The sequence below is a fragment of the Macaca nemestrina genome, chromosome 6 (assembly GCF_043159975.1).
Source record: "Macaca nemestrina isolate mMacNem1 chromosome 6, mMacNem.hap1, whole genome shotgun sequence".
Taxonomy (NCBI): Eukaryota; Metazoa; Chordata; class Mammalia; order Primates; family Cercopithecidae; genus Macaca; species Macaca nemestrina.
In genome coordinates this window covers 23364317-23379219 of record NC_092130.1, presented here as the reverse complement: position 1 = coordinate 23379219, position 14903 = coordinate 23364317, and positions in this window count along the sequence as shown.

The window sequence follows — 14903 nt, the reverse complement described above, 5'->3', positions numbered from 1 at the left end:
GGAAAAATCCAGGCTACATCTTGTTTTCGGACTCAATGCTGTTTGTGGAGGAAGGAGGGGCTAAAAAAGGTTAAGTGCTCATCTGGACACAGAAGGCTGCAGCTGACTGTGAAATACCCAGGTGGAAATGTGAAGCTAGCAGTTTACAACTGGTTCTGTAGCTCAGGAGAGACACCTGACTGCAATAGAGATTTAGGACTCTCCAGTGAGTAGGGAGAAGATGCCTAGAAAGAAGTACACAGCAGGATGAGTCCTGAGGGACATAAACACGAAAGGACATAGAAAAAGAGGATCCAGCCACCGCTGCTAAGAACAAATGTAGAAGATGTGTTAGTTTGTTTTGCGTTGCTATAAAGACATACTTGAGGCTGGGTAATTTATGAACAAAAATGTTTTTTTTGGTTCGCCATTCTGCAGGCTGTACAAACATAGTACCAGCATCTGTTCAGCTTTTGGTAAGGCCTCAGGAAGCTTTTACTCATGGCAGAAGCCACAAGGAGAGCAGGCATGTCACATGGAGAAAGAAGGAGCAAAAGAGCTGCCAGGCTCTTTTAAACAATCAGCTCTTGCATTTACTATTAGAGCAAGAATTTCCTCATTACCACAGGGAGGGCACCATGCCATTCATAAGTGGTCTGCCCCCAGGATCCAAATACCTCCCACAAGGACCCACTTCCAACATTGGGGATCACATTTCAACATGAGATTTGGAAGGGACAAAAGTCAAAATGATATCATTCTGCCCTGGCCCCCCAAATATCATGTCCTTCTCACATGGCAAAATATAATAATGCCTTCCCAATAATCCCCCAAAGTCTTAATTCAATGCAGCATTAACTCAAAAGCCCCAAGTCCAAAGTCCAAAGCCTCATCTAAGACTCAAGGCAAGTTCCTTCCACCTATAAGCCTGTAAGATCAAAAACAAGTTATTGATTTCCAAAATACAATGGTGAACAGGCATTGGGTAAATATTCCCATTCCAAAAGAGAGAAATTGGCCAAAGGAAAGGGGCAACAGGTCCCATGCAAGTCTGAAACCCAATAGGACAGACATTAAACCTTAGATATCCAAAGTAATCTCCCTTGGCTCCACGTTTCACATCCTGGACACACTGGTGGGAAAGGTAGGCTTCCAAGGTTTGGGCAGCTTCACCCCTATAGCTTTGCTAGGTATAGCTCAAGTGGCTGCTCTCATGAGTTGGAGTCTGATGTCTGTGGCTTTTCCATGCTAGGGTTGCTGGCTGCTGGTGGTGCCACCATGCTGGAATCTGGACGGTGGCAGTCTCATTCCAACAACTCCACTAGGCAGTGCCCAGCTGGGGACTCTGTGTGGGGGCTCCAACCCGACATTTCCCCTCAGCGTTATGATAGTAGAGGCTCTTTGCAGGGAAGGGTTCCACCCCTGTAGCAGGCTTCTGCCTGGGCACCCAGACTTTTCCATTCATCCTCTGAAACCCAGGTAGAAGCTGCCAAGCCTTCTTCACTCTTGCATTCTGTGCACCTACGGGCTTAACACCACATGGGAGTCGTCAAAGCTTATGGCTTGTGGCTTCCAGATTGCATTCTCTGAAGTGGCAACCAGAGCTGAACTTGCAGCCCTTTGAACTCTTTTTTAGTCATTCTAGTCTCTCTAGCAAGCAATCGCTTTGTAGCCTGTTTGAATTCCTCTCCTAAAAAAGCTCTTTCCGGGGCCAGGTGTGGTGGCTCATGCCTGTAATCCCAGCACTTTGGGAGGCCAAGGTGGGGGGATCACAATGTCAGCAGTTCAAGACCAGCCTGACCAACATGGTGAAACCCCATTTCTACTAAAAATACAAAAAAATTAGCTGAACCACGCTGGGATTACAGGTGGTAGGTGCCTGTAATCCCAGCTACTTGGGAGGCTGAGGCAGGAGAATTGCTTGAAACCGGAAGGCGGAGGTTGCAGTGAGCCGAGATTGTGCCATTGCACTCTGGCCTGGGCAACAAGAGCAAAACTCTGTCTCAAAAAAAAAAAAAAAAAAAAAAAAAGCTCTTTCCTTCTATACCACATGGCCAAGCTATACATTTTCCGAACTCTTATACTCTGCTTTCAACTATAAATTCCCACTCTGAGTTACTCGTTTGCTCCCACATCTGATCATAGGCTGTTAGGAGCAGCCATACCACCTCTTGAATGCTTTGCTGCTAAGAAATTTCTTCCACCAGATACCCTGTCATCACTCCTCATTTTAACCTTCTACAAATCCCTAGGGCACAGACACAATGCAGCCAAACTATTTGCTAATGTGTAACAAGGATGACCCTTGCCCAGTTTCTCATAAGTTCCTCATTTCCACTTAAGACTACATCAGCATGGCCTTCACTGTCCATATTTCTATGAGCATTTTGGTCACAACCACCTAACAAGTATCTAAGAAGTTCCAAACATCCCCTGGTCTTCCTGTCTTCTTATGAACCCTCCAAATTCTTCCAATCTCAGCCCAGTACACAGTTTCAAAGCTGCTTCTACATTTTCAAATGTCTTTATAGCAACACCCCACTCCTTGGTACCAATTTTCTGTGCTAGTCTATTTTGTATTAATATAAAAGAATACCTGAGACTGGATAGTTTATAAAGAAAAAGGTTTATTTTGGCTCATGGTTCTGCAGGCTGTACAAGCATAGCATGAGCATCTGCTTATCTTCTGATGAGGCCTCAGGAAGCTTTTACCCATGGCGGCAGAAGGCACAGAGAAACAGGCATGTCACATGCCAAAGTCACACATATCCATCTATCAATCAATGCAAGTTCTTTTCTTACTCTTAATTTTGTTGAGGTGTAATGTAAAAACCATAAAATGCACCAATTTAAATTAGTTCTTAGTATATCCATAAAGTTGTACAATCATCACCACTATCTAATATAAGAACATTTTTATCATCCCAAAATGAAACTGCATATCCCTCCATATTTCATTAACAGCCACTCTCTATTCTTTCCTCTTTTCAGCCCCCTCAAGCCAGTAATCTTCATTCTGTTTCTGTATTTTCCTAGTCTGGATATTTTATAGAACCTAAAATATACTACATTGTCTTCTGTGTCTGGCTTTGTTCACTTAGCACAATGTTTTTGAGTTTCACCTACATTGTGGCATAAATAAGTATTTCATTTCATTTTATGGCTCAGTAATATTCATTAGACGGATATACCAAGTTTTATTTATCCACTTATCAGTTTGGGACATTTATTTCTGTTTTTTCCTTCTATAAGTAATGCTGGTACAAACATTTATGTTCAAATTTTTGTATGAACATATGTTTTTAATTCTCTTTGATATATACCTAAAAGTGGAATTTCTGGATCACATGGTGACTCTATATTGAACTTTTTGAGGAATGACCAGACTAGGCTGCTTTCCAAAGTAGCTGCATCATTGTACATTCACAACTGAAATGTACAAGAATGTTATCTTCTGGTTTTTGTTTGGTTGGTTTTGATTTTCCTTAATTACAGCTACCTTAGCAGATGTAAAGTAGTATCTCATTGTGGCTTTAGTTTATAGTTTCCTAAGAATGAATAATGTTAAGCAGTTTTTCATGTAATTATTGGTCATTAATATGGTTTTGTTTTGATTTGTGTTTGAGGCAGAGTCTTGCTCACCCAGGCTGGAGAGCAGTGGCATGAGCTCGGCTCACTATAACCTCTGCCTCCCAGGTTCAAGTGATTCTCCTGCCTCAGCCTCCTGAGTAGCTGGGATTACAGGCACCCACCACCACATCTGGCTAATTTTTGTATGTTTAGTAGAGACGAGGTTTCACCATGTTTCCCAGTCTGGTCTCAAAATCCTGGCCTCAAGTGATCCACTCGCCTTGGCCTCCTAGAGTGCTGGAATTACAGGCATGAGCCATCATGCCCGGCCTGGTCATTTGTTTATCTTTTTGGAGATATGCCTATTCAAGTTTTTGTCCATTTTTTAACTAATTATTTGTCTTTTGTTGTTAAAAGAGTCATTTATATTATTAATTAATTGATTTTTAAAAATTGTTTTTTGTGGAGACAAGATCTCCCTATGTTTTCCAAGCTGGCCTCAAACCCCTAGGCTCAAGCAATCCTCCCACCTCAGCTTCCCAAAGTGCTAGGATTACAAGCATGAGCCACTGTGCCTGGTAAGAGTTCTTTATATATTTGGGATAATAAACTCCTACCAGATGCCCTTTCTCACCACTCCTATTCAACATAGTGTTGCAAGTTCTGGCTAGGGAAATCAGGCAAGAGAAAGAAATAAAGGGTATTCAAATAGGAAAAGAGGAAGTCAAATTGTCTCTGTTTGCAGATGACATGATTGTATATTTAAAAAAACCCATCATCTCCGCCCAAAATCTCCTTATTCTGATAAGCAACTTCATCAAAGTCTCAGGATACAAAATCAATGTGCAAAACCACAGGTATTCCTATACACCAATAATAGACAAACAGAGAGCCAAATCATGAGTGAACTCCCATTCACAATTGCTACAAAGGGAATAAAATACCCAGGAATCCAGTGTACAAGGGATGTGAAGGACCTCTTCAAGTTGAACTACAAACCACTGCTCAACAAAATAAAAGAGGACACAAACAAATGGAAGAACATTCCATGGTCATGGATAGGAAGAATCAATATCATGAAAATGGCCATACCGCCCAAGGTAATTTATAGATTCAATGCGATCCCTATCAAGCTACCAATGACTTTCTTCACAGAATTGGAAAAAACTACTTTAAAGTTCATATGGAACCAAGAAAGAGCCCGCATTGCCAAGATAATAGTAAGCAAAAAGAACAAAGCTGGAAGCATCATGCTACCTGACTTCAAAGTATACTACAAGGCTACAGTAACCAAAACAGCATGGTACTGGTACCAAAACAGATATATAGACCAATGGAACAGAACAGAGATCTCAGAAATAACACCACACATCTGCAACCATCTGATCTTTGACAAATCTGACAAAAACAAGCAATGGGGAAAGGATTCCCTATTTAATAAATGGTGCTGGGAAAACTGGCTAGCCATATGTAGAAAGCTGAAACTGGATCCCTTCCTTACACCATACAAAAAAATATTAATTCAAGATGGATTAAAGACTTAAATGGAGGCCGGGCGCGGTGGCTCAAGCCTGTAATCCCAGCACTCTGGGAGGCCGAGGCGGGCGGATCACGAGGTCAGGAGATCGAGACCATCCTGGCTAACACAGTGAAACCCCGTCTCTACTAAAAAAAATACAAAAAACTAGCCGGGCGAGGTGGCAGGCGCCTGTAGTCCCAGCTATTCGGGAGGCTGAGGCAGGAGAATGGTGTAAACCCGGGAGGCGGAGCTTGCAGTGAGCTGAGATCCGGCCACTGCACTCCAGCCCGGGCGACAGAGCGAGACTCCGTCTCAAAAAAAAAAAAAAAAAAAAAAAAAAAAAAGACTTAAATGGGGCCAGATGCAGTGGATCATGCCTGTAATCTCAGCACTTTGGGAGGCTGAGGCAGGCAGATCACTAGGTCAAGAGATAGAGACCATTCTGGCCAACCAACATGGTGAAATCCCATCTCTACTAAAAATACAAAAATTAGTTGGGCGTAGTGGTGCACACCTGTTGTCCCAGCCTCCCAGGAGGCTGAGGCAGGAGAATCGCTTTAACCCAGGAAACGGAGGTTGCAGTTAGCCAAGCTCATGCCACTGCACTTCAGCCTGGTGACAGAGCAAGACTCCATTAAAAAAAAAAAAAAAAAAGACTTAAATATAAGACCTAACACCATAGAAACCCTAGAAGAAAATCTAGGCAGTATCATTCAGGACATAGGCATGGGCAAAGACTTCATGACTGAAACATCAAAAGCAATGGCAATAAAAGCCAAAATAGACAAATGGGATGTAACTAAACTAAAGAGTTTCTGCACAGCAAAAAAAACTATCATCAGAGTGAACAGGCAACCTACAGAATGGGAGAAAATCTTTGCACTACCCATCTGACAAAGGGCTAATATCCAGAATCTACAAAGAACTTAAACAAATTTACAAGAAAAAAACAGCCGGGCGCGGTGGCTCAAGCCTGTAATCCCAGCACTTTGGGAGGCCGAGACGGGCGGATCACGAGGTCAGGAGATCGAGACCATCCTGGCTAACACGGTGAAACCCCGTCTCTACTAAAAAATACAGAAAACTAGCCGGGTGCGGTGGCGGGCGCCTGTAGTCCCAACTACTCGGGAGGCTGAGGCAGGAGAATGGCATGAACCCGGGAGGCGGAGCTTGCAGTGAGCTGAGATCTGGCCACTGCACTCCAGCCTGGGCGACAGAGCGAGACTCCGTCTCAAAAAAAAAAAAAAAAAAAAAAGAAAAAAACAACTCCATCAAAAAGTGGGTGAAGGATATGAACAGATACTTCTCAAAAGAAGACATTTATGCAGCCAACAGACATATGAAAAAATGCTCATCATCACTGGTCATCAGAGAAATGCAAATCAAAACCACAATGAGATCCCATCTCATGCCAGTTAGAATGGCGACCATTAAAAAGTCAGGAAACAACAGATGCTGGAGAGGATGTGAAGAAATGGGAACACTTTTACACTGTTGGTGGGGGTGTAAATTAGTTCAACCATTGTGGAAAACACTGTGGCAATTCTTCAAGGATCTAGAACTATAATTACCATTTGACCCAGCCATCCCATTACTAGGTATATACCCAAAGGATTCTAAATAATGCTATTATAAAGACACATGCACACATATGTTTACTGAGGCACTATTCACAATAGCAAAGACTTGGAACCAACCCAAATGTCCATCAATGATAGACTGGATTAAGAAAATGTGGCACATATACACCATGAAATACTATGCAGCCATAAAAAAGGATGAGTTCATGTCCTTTGCAGGGACATGGATGAAGCTGGAAGCTATCCTTCTCAGCAAACTGTCACAAGGACAGAAAACCAAACACCAGATGTTCTCACTCAAAGGTGGGAGTTGAACAATGAGAACACATGGACACAAAGTGGGGAACATCATACACTGGGGCCTGTCGGGGGATGGGGGGTTAGGGGAGATATAGCATTAGGAGAAATACCTAATGTAGATGACGAGTTAATGGGTGCAGCAAACCAACATGCCACATGTATACCCATGTAACAAACCTGCACGTTGTGCACGTGTACCCTAGAATTTAAAGAATAGAAAATAAAATATAATAAAATAAAATAAACTCCTATCAGATATGTGATTTGTAAATATTTTGTTCCATTCTTTGTGTTGTCTTTTCACTTTCATGATGGCGTCCTTTGATGCACAAAAGGTTTACATCTTGATGAATCTTAAATTTAGCTGATTAAAAAATAATTTAAAAATAGGCTGGGCATGGTGGCTTGTGCCTGTAATCCTAGCACTTTGGGATGTCAAGGCAGGAGGATCTCTTGAGCCCAGGAGTTCAAGTCCAGCCTGTACAACATAGGAAGACCCTGTCTCTAAAATAATAATAAAATAATAAATAATAAAATAATAGATAAATAAAATAATAAAATAATTTTAAAATTTTAAAAAGGTTTATATTTTGATAAAGTCAAACTCATCTGTTTTTTTCTTTGGTTGCTCATGATTTTGGTGTCATAACTAAGAGTCATATCCTATCCAAGGTACTGAAAATTTACACTTATGTTTTCTTCTACATAAACTTCTTACAAATGCTTTGCATGGCAAGTGCATAATAAAGACTTGTTAAGGCCGGGCACGGTGGCTCAAGCCTGTAATCCCAGCACTTTGGGAGGCCGAGACGGGCGGATCACGAGGTCAGGAGATCGAGACCATCCTGGCTAACACGGTGAAACCCCGTCTCTACTAAAAAAAATACAAAAAACTAGCGGGAGAGGTGGCGGGCGCCTGTAGTCCCAGCTACTCGGGAGGCTGAGGCAGGAGAATGGTGTAAACCCGGGAGGCGGAGCTTGCAGTGAGCCGAGATCGCGCCACTGCACTCCAGCCTGGGTGACAGAGCCAGACTCCGTCTCAAAAAAAAAAAAAAAAAAAAAAAAGACTTGTTAAATTTTGAATGAAAGATCAATGAGTGGGGGAGATTAGAAAAATTAATGTAGGCCAGGCACAGTGGCTCATGCCTATAATCCCAGCAATTTGGGAGGCCAAGTCAGGCGGATCACCTGAGGTCAGGAGTTCAAGACCAACCTGGCCAACACAGTGAAATCCTGCCTATACTAAAAATACAGAAATTAGCAGGGTGTGATGATGGGTGCCTGTAATCCCAGCTAGTCTAGGGAGGCTGAGGCAAGAGAATCTCTTGAACCTGGGAGGAAGAGGTTGCAGTGAGCCGAGATTGCACCATTGCACTCCAGCCTGAGTAACAGAGCAAGACTCCATCTCAAAAAAAAAAAAAAAGAAAAATTAATGTAATTTTTTTTCTTAAAATGTTTGCAGCTGGGAGCAGTGTCTCACACCTGCAATCCTAGTACTTTGGGACATCAAGGGAGGTGGATCACTTGAGGTCAGGAGTTAGAGACCAGCCTGGCCAACATGTTGAAACCCCATCTCTAATAAAAATACAAAAAATTAGCCAGGTGTGGTGGCAGGAGCCTATAGTTCCAGCTACTCCAGAGGCTGAGACAGGAGAATAGCTTGAACCTGGGAGGCAGAGGTTGCAGTGAGCCAAGATCACACCATTGCACTCCAATGTGGGTGACAAGAGTGAAACTCCATCTCAAAGGGAAAAAAAAAGTTTGAAGCTGGGTGTGGTGGCTCATGCCTGCAGTCCCAGCACTTTGGGAGGCCAAGGGGAACAGATCACTTGAGCCCAGGAATTCAAGATCAGCCTGGGTATCATGGTGAAACCCTGTCTCTACAAAAAAATACAATAATTAGCCTGGTGTGGTGGAGCACACCTGTAGTCCCAGTTACTGGGGAGGCTGAAGTGAGAAGATTGCTTGAGCCTGGGAGGTGGATGCTGGACTGAGCCATGACCATGCCACTGCACTCCAGCCTGGGCAACAGAGCAAGACCCTGCCTCAAAAAAAAAAAAAAAAGTTTGAATCTATGGAAAACTAAGCAAAGCAAAAAAAATGTGAATCTGGCTGGGCGCAGTGGCACTTTGGGAGGCTGAGGTGGATGGATAGCTTGAGGGCAGAAGTTCAAGACCAGCCTGGCCAACATGGCAAAATCCCCCCTCTACTAAAATACAAAATAAAAAGCTGGGCGTGGTGGCATGTACCTGTAATACCAGCCACTCAAGAAGCTAATGCAAGAGAGTTGCTTGAACGCAGGGGTTGCATTGTGCCAAGATCACACCGCTGCACTCCAGCCTGGGTGATCCTATTCATTTGGAATGTGCCAATGAACCAAAGACTCCCAGCCTCATGTAACTAACTTAATTACTTTTTTTTTTTTTTTTTTTTTTTGAGACAGAGTCTCACTCTGTTGCCCAGGCTGGAGTGCAGTGGCACAATCTCGGCTCACTGCAACCTCCACCTTCTGGGTTTAAGCAGTTCTCCTGCCTTAGCCTCACTAGTAGCTGGGATTACAGGCATGCACCACCACACCAAGTTAATTTTTGTATTTTGAGTTTTTAAATCTACAAACAACCTGCAGCTAATACCATACATAATGGTGAAAAACTAGATGCTTTTTCACTAAGATTAGGAAGAAGGCAAGGATATTCCTTCTCACTACTCCTTTCCAACATCATACTGAAAGTCCTAGCTAATGCAGTAAGACAAGAAAAGCAAGTAAAAGGCATACAGATTGCAAAGGAAGCAATAAAGCTCTTTGTTCACATGTGACATGATTGTCTATAGAAAATCTCAAAGAATTGACCAAAAAAAAAAAAAAAAACTCCTGGAATCAATAAGCAATTACATCAAGGTTCAGGATACTAGGTTAATATCCAAAGTCTATTGCTTTCCTATATGCCAGAAAGTAAAAACTGGATTTAAAATTAAAAACAATACATTAGCGCCAAAAGAATAAAATAGGTACATCTAACAAAATATATGCTAGAGCTGTATGAAGAAAACTTTAAAAAACTGATTAAAGAAATTGAAGAACTAACTAAATAAAAAGGTATACCATGTTCACGGATAGGAAGAGTCAATATTGCTGTCAGTTCTGCACAACTTGATGTATAGATTCCAATCAAAATCCTAGAAAGTTGTTTTTGTGAAAATTGACAAACCGATTCTATAGTATATATGGAGAAGCAAAAGACTCAGAGAAGCCAATACAATATTGAAAGGTTAGAACGAAGTCAGAGGACTGACACTACCCAACTTTAAGTCTTACCATAATTGAACTACAATAACTTTGAGCTACAGGAATCAAACCGTATTATTGGTGAAAAAATAGACAAAGAGATGAGTGCAATAGAGAACCCAGAAACAGACTTATACATATATAGTCATCTCACCTTTGACAAAGAAGTAAAAGCAATAGAACCGAGCAAATGGAGTCTTATCAGATGGTGCTGAAGCAATTGGATGTCTACACATTAAAAAAGTGAACCTAGACACAAACTTCATTCCTTTCACAAAAATTAAATCAAAATGGATCACAGCCCTAAATGTAAAATGCCAAACTACAAAATTCGTACAAGATAAGAGAAGAATATCTAGATAACCTTGGGGTTGGCAATGACTTTTTAGATACAACATGATGTATGAAAGAAAAAAATGACAAGCTGGAATTTAATAAAATTTAAAACTTCTGCTCTGCAAAAGACATCATCAGTAGAAAGACAAGCTATGTACTGGGAGAAAATATTTGCAAAGGACATATCTGATAAAACATACAAAGAACTTTTAAAACTCAACAGTAAGATAATGAACCAACTGATTTAAAAATGGCCAAAAATTCTTAATAAACATTTTTTCAAGATATACAGCTGGCAAATAAGCATAGGAAATATGTTTAACATGTAATTAAGGAATGCAAATTCAAGCAACAATGCCATACCACTACATTCCAATTAGAGTGGCTAACATCCAGCACTAAGTGCTGGAAAGGATGTGGGGCAATGGGAACTCTCAATCGTTGCTGGTGTGAATACAAAATGGCTCAGCCACCTTGAAAAACAGTTTGGCAGTTTTTTACAAAACTAAACATTCTCTTATCAGACAATGCAATAATTGTGTTCCTTGATATTTACCTAAATCAACTGAAAACGTATGTCTATACAAAAGCCTGTGTGCACATGAATGTTTATGGCAGTTTTATTCATAATTTCTAAAACTTGGAAGCAACTAAAGCAAATGAATAAACAAAAATACATTGTAATACATCCAGACAATGGAATATTATTTAGCAATAAGAAGAAATGAGCTGTGTAGCTACAAAAAGAATGGAGGAAACTTAAATGCATATTGCTAATTGGAAGAAACCAATCTGAAAAGGCTACATACTGTATGACCCCAACTATCTGACATTCTGAAAAAGATAGAACTATGGAGACAGTGAAGAGATCAGATCAGTGACTTCCAGGGATCTGGGGAGAGGAAAGGATAACTAGGTGGATCTATAAGATTTTTAGGGCAGCAAAACCATTTTGCATGATACTATAATGGCAGGTACATGTCATTATACATTTATCAAAACCCATAGAATGCACAACACAAAGCATGAACCCTAATGTAAACTATGAACTTCAATTGATAATGATGTGTCAATGTTGATTCATCATTTGTAACAAATATGCCACACTGGTGGGGAATGTCAACAATGGCGGCAAAATCATGTGTGTGTGTATTGTGTGAGGAAGGTGACTATGTGGGAACTCTGTACCTTCTGTTCAACTTTGCTGTTAGCCTAAAACTTTTCTAAAAATTAAAGTCTATTAAGTAATGTATGCATCAGTCATCATCAAAGTATTTTTTAGAGCTGGCCACGGTGATGCTCACCTGGAGTCCCAGCTACTCTGGAGGCTGAGGCAAGAGGATCGCTTCAGGCCAGGATTTCAAGGCTGTAGTGCACTAAAATCTTGCCTGTGAATAGCCACTGCACTCTAGCCCAGGCAATATTGCAAGACCTCGTTCCTAAAATTTTTTTAAGTATTTTTAGGCTCAAGCAGGTGCAGGGACTTACAGGCAGAGCAAGCCCCATCTCAGCTGTCCACAGCACAAAATAGAGGTTACCCTAGAGCATTTCCTCGCAGTCCAAAGGGGACTTTCTTATTTATTTTTACCAGTTTGTAGGGGAAACATTTAGTTCCTAGGAGGCCCAGGGACAAAGTCAGCTGAACAGCTGTAAGCCAGCTTCCTGGGAAGCTTTCCAAAAGCATGGCAGCATTCAGCCGTCTTGTTCCCAGGGGTGCCACCAACATCATGCTCTTGTAATGTGTGCTAGACATAGGACACACCTGTGGTCACCAACCTCTTGCCATTTTTCCTACTTGGTTTTTCATCTGATCTAGCCTATTGTGGACATTTTCCTGTTTAATTCTGTGTCTTATGTCCTTCCAGAGCGCTTGACACACACGACATGGAAACAGGATGTCATCTCCCCTTCCCAAGTCTTTCAAGGTCGGTGGTTCTCAATCTCAGCTACATGCTCAAATCTCCCGGGGAAGGCTGGTCACGGGGCTCATGCCTGGAATCCCAGCACTTTGAAAGGCTGAGATGGGAGGAACTCTTGAGCCCAAGAGTTCAAGAACAGCCTGGGCAACATAACAAGACCCAGTGTCTACAAATAAAAAAATTAGTTGGGCATGGTAGTGTGCCTGTAGTCCTAGCTGCTCAGAGGCAGAGATAGGAGGATTGCTTGAGCCCAGGAGTTTGAAGCTGCAGTGAGCCTTGATCACACCGCTGCCCTCCAGCCTGGACAACACAGCAAGAATCTGTCTCAAAAACATAAAAAATCTGGGGAGATTGAAAAAATTATAATACCTGCGACCCACCTCCTGACATTCTGATTTAATTGATCTAGGCATGGGTAGTTTCTCAACCTTCCTAGATGATTCTAATACGCAGCTAAGGTTGCAAATTACTGATCTCAGAGAGTCATTGAGATTCACACTGGCTCCAGCCAGTAATATAAATAGACTTGTAAAAGAGTTTTAAAGACACTCTTCCCTGCTCTATCCCATCCCTAGAGTACACAGGGAGGTTCTAAGAAACATTCTTTTATCAATTTACTTTTTATTTTTATTTGTTTGTTTGTTTGAGACAGAGTCTCACTCTGTCACTCAGGATGGAGTGCAGTGGCACTATCTCAGCTCACTGTAACCTCAGCCTCCTGGGTTCAAGCGATTCTCCTGCCTTAGCCTCCTGAAACTAGCTAGGATTACAGGCGTGAGCCACCACACCTGGCAAATTTTTGTATTTTCAGTAGAGACAGGGTTTCACCATGTTGGTCATGCTGGTCTTGAACTCCTGACCTCAAGTGATCTGCCCCCCTTAGCCTCCCAAGGTGCTGGGATTACATGGGTGAGCTGCTGCACCTGGCCCTATCCATTTATTAACTAATTTTAATAGACATATATATCTCGAACACCTACTAAGTATAAGCTAGGTGCTGAGAAAATACAGACACTTCCCTCGAAATGTTGAGTAATAAAAAGCACCATCAATGTAAATATCTCTAATACAAGGGACAAAGTTATAGGATCACCACTTATGGTTTTAGTTTGCACAGCACAAAAATCCTAAGTCACACTCCTTTTTACAAGCTCTGTCCTGACTCAGGGCTGTGTCAGCCAGAAAGAAGAGGAAGGCCTCTTTGTAATTTACCCTAAGATGCCCCAAAGGCTAGACGAAACCCTGGCCTCATGCAGAATAATCTCAGCTAGGTACTAGCACCATGCCTAGAATATGAGAGGTACTCTATTTTTCCATGTTTATTGAATAATTAAAAAGGGCTGCCCAGAAGTATTCAGAAGAGGGGATTCTGTCCAGGAGGATTAGGACCAGAAGGGCTGAAGCAGTGACGCTGGAGCAGGACTTTGAGGAATGACATGCCCCTTGGAGAACCAGAGGACAAGCATTCCTGGCAGGTGGGATGACCCACGGAGTAGAGAGTGGATATCTGAGGCATTTATAGCCTTTGAAACATAGCAGGAAGGGACCCCATGAAGCAGGCAAAGTGAGTTGGGGATAAGCAGTGGAGGGCTTGCTGTGAAGTTGAGAATTTTACCATATTGGGAGCAGTTGAAGGATTTCCAGCTAAGATGTAATGCAAACAGATTATGCTGGTGGCCCTGCAGAGGAAGGACTCAGGAGCAACTAGGGTAAGGCACAAGTAGCCACCCAAGACTCCAAGTAAGAGTTGGAAAGGTACTTAGTAGCCGTGAGAATCCCCAAGGAAACACTACAATTAGATTCCCAGGAGTTCTGAGTTATAGACTGTTTCTCCCTCAGCCCCATGCACGCTGTGCTCACATTCTGTGTCTAGGCTACCAAGGGCACCCTGTTTTCTGGTTGGCTATCATTACTTTTGCAGTGGGTAGAGCAACAGCCTTTGTGTATGTATCCTTAGACAATCTAATGCAATCAATAGTCAAAGAAATAAAGTTTTGAGAGAGCCTGGGCAACACAGGGAGACTCTGTCTCTACAAAAATACAAAAATGAGCCAGGCATGGTGGCACATGCCTGTAATCCCAGCTGCCCAGGAGACTGAGGTAGGAGAATCGCTTGAGCTCAAGAGTTTGAGGCTGCTGTTAGGGTTAGCCATGATCACACCATTGCACTTCAGCCTGGCAACACAGCAAGACCTAATCTCTACTTAAAAAAAAAAAAAAAAAAAAAATAGCAGGGCATGGTGGCTTTAAGAGGATATGACTTCTGAGACCCTCCAAAACTGTTTACAATTAATGGCAAAAGGGCCAGGTGCAGTGGCTCATGCCTGCAATCCCAGCACTTTGGGAGGCTGAGGTGGACAGACTGCTTGAGTGAGCCCAGGAGTTTGAGACTAGCCTGGGTAACATGGTGAAAC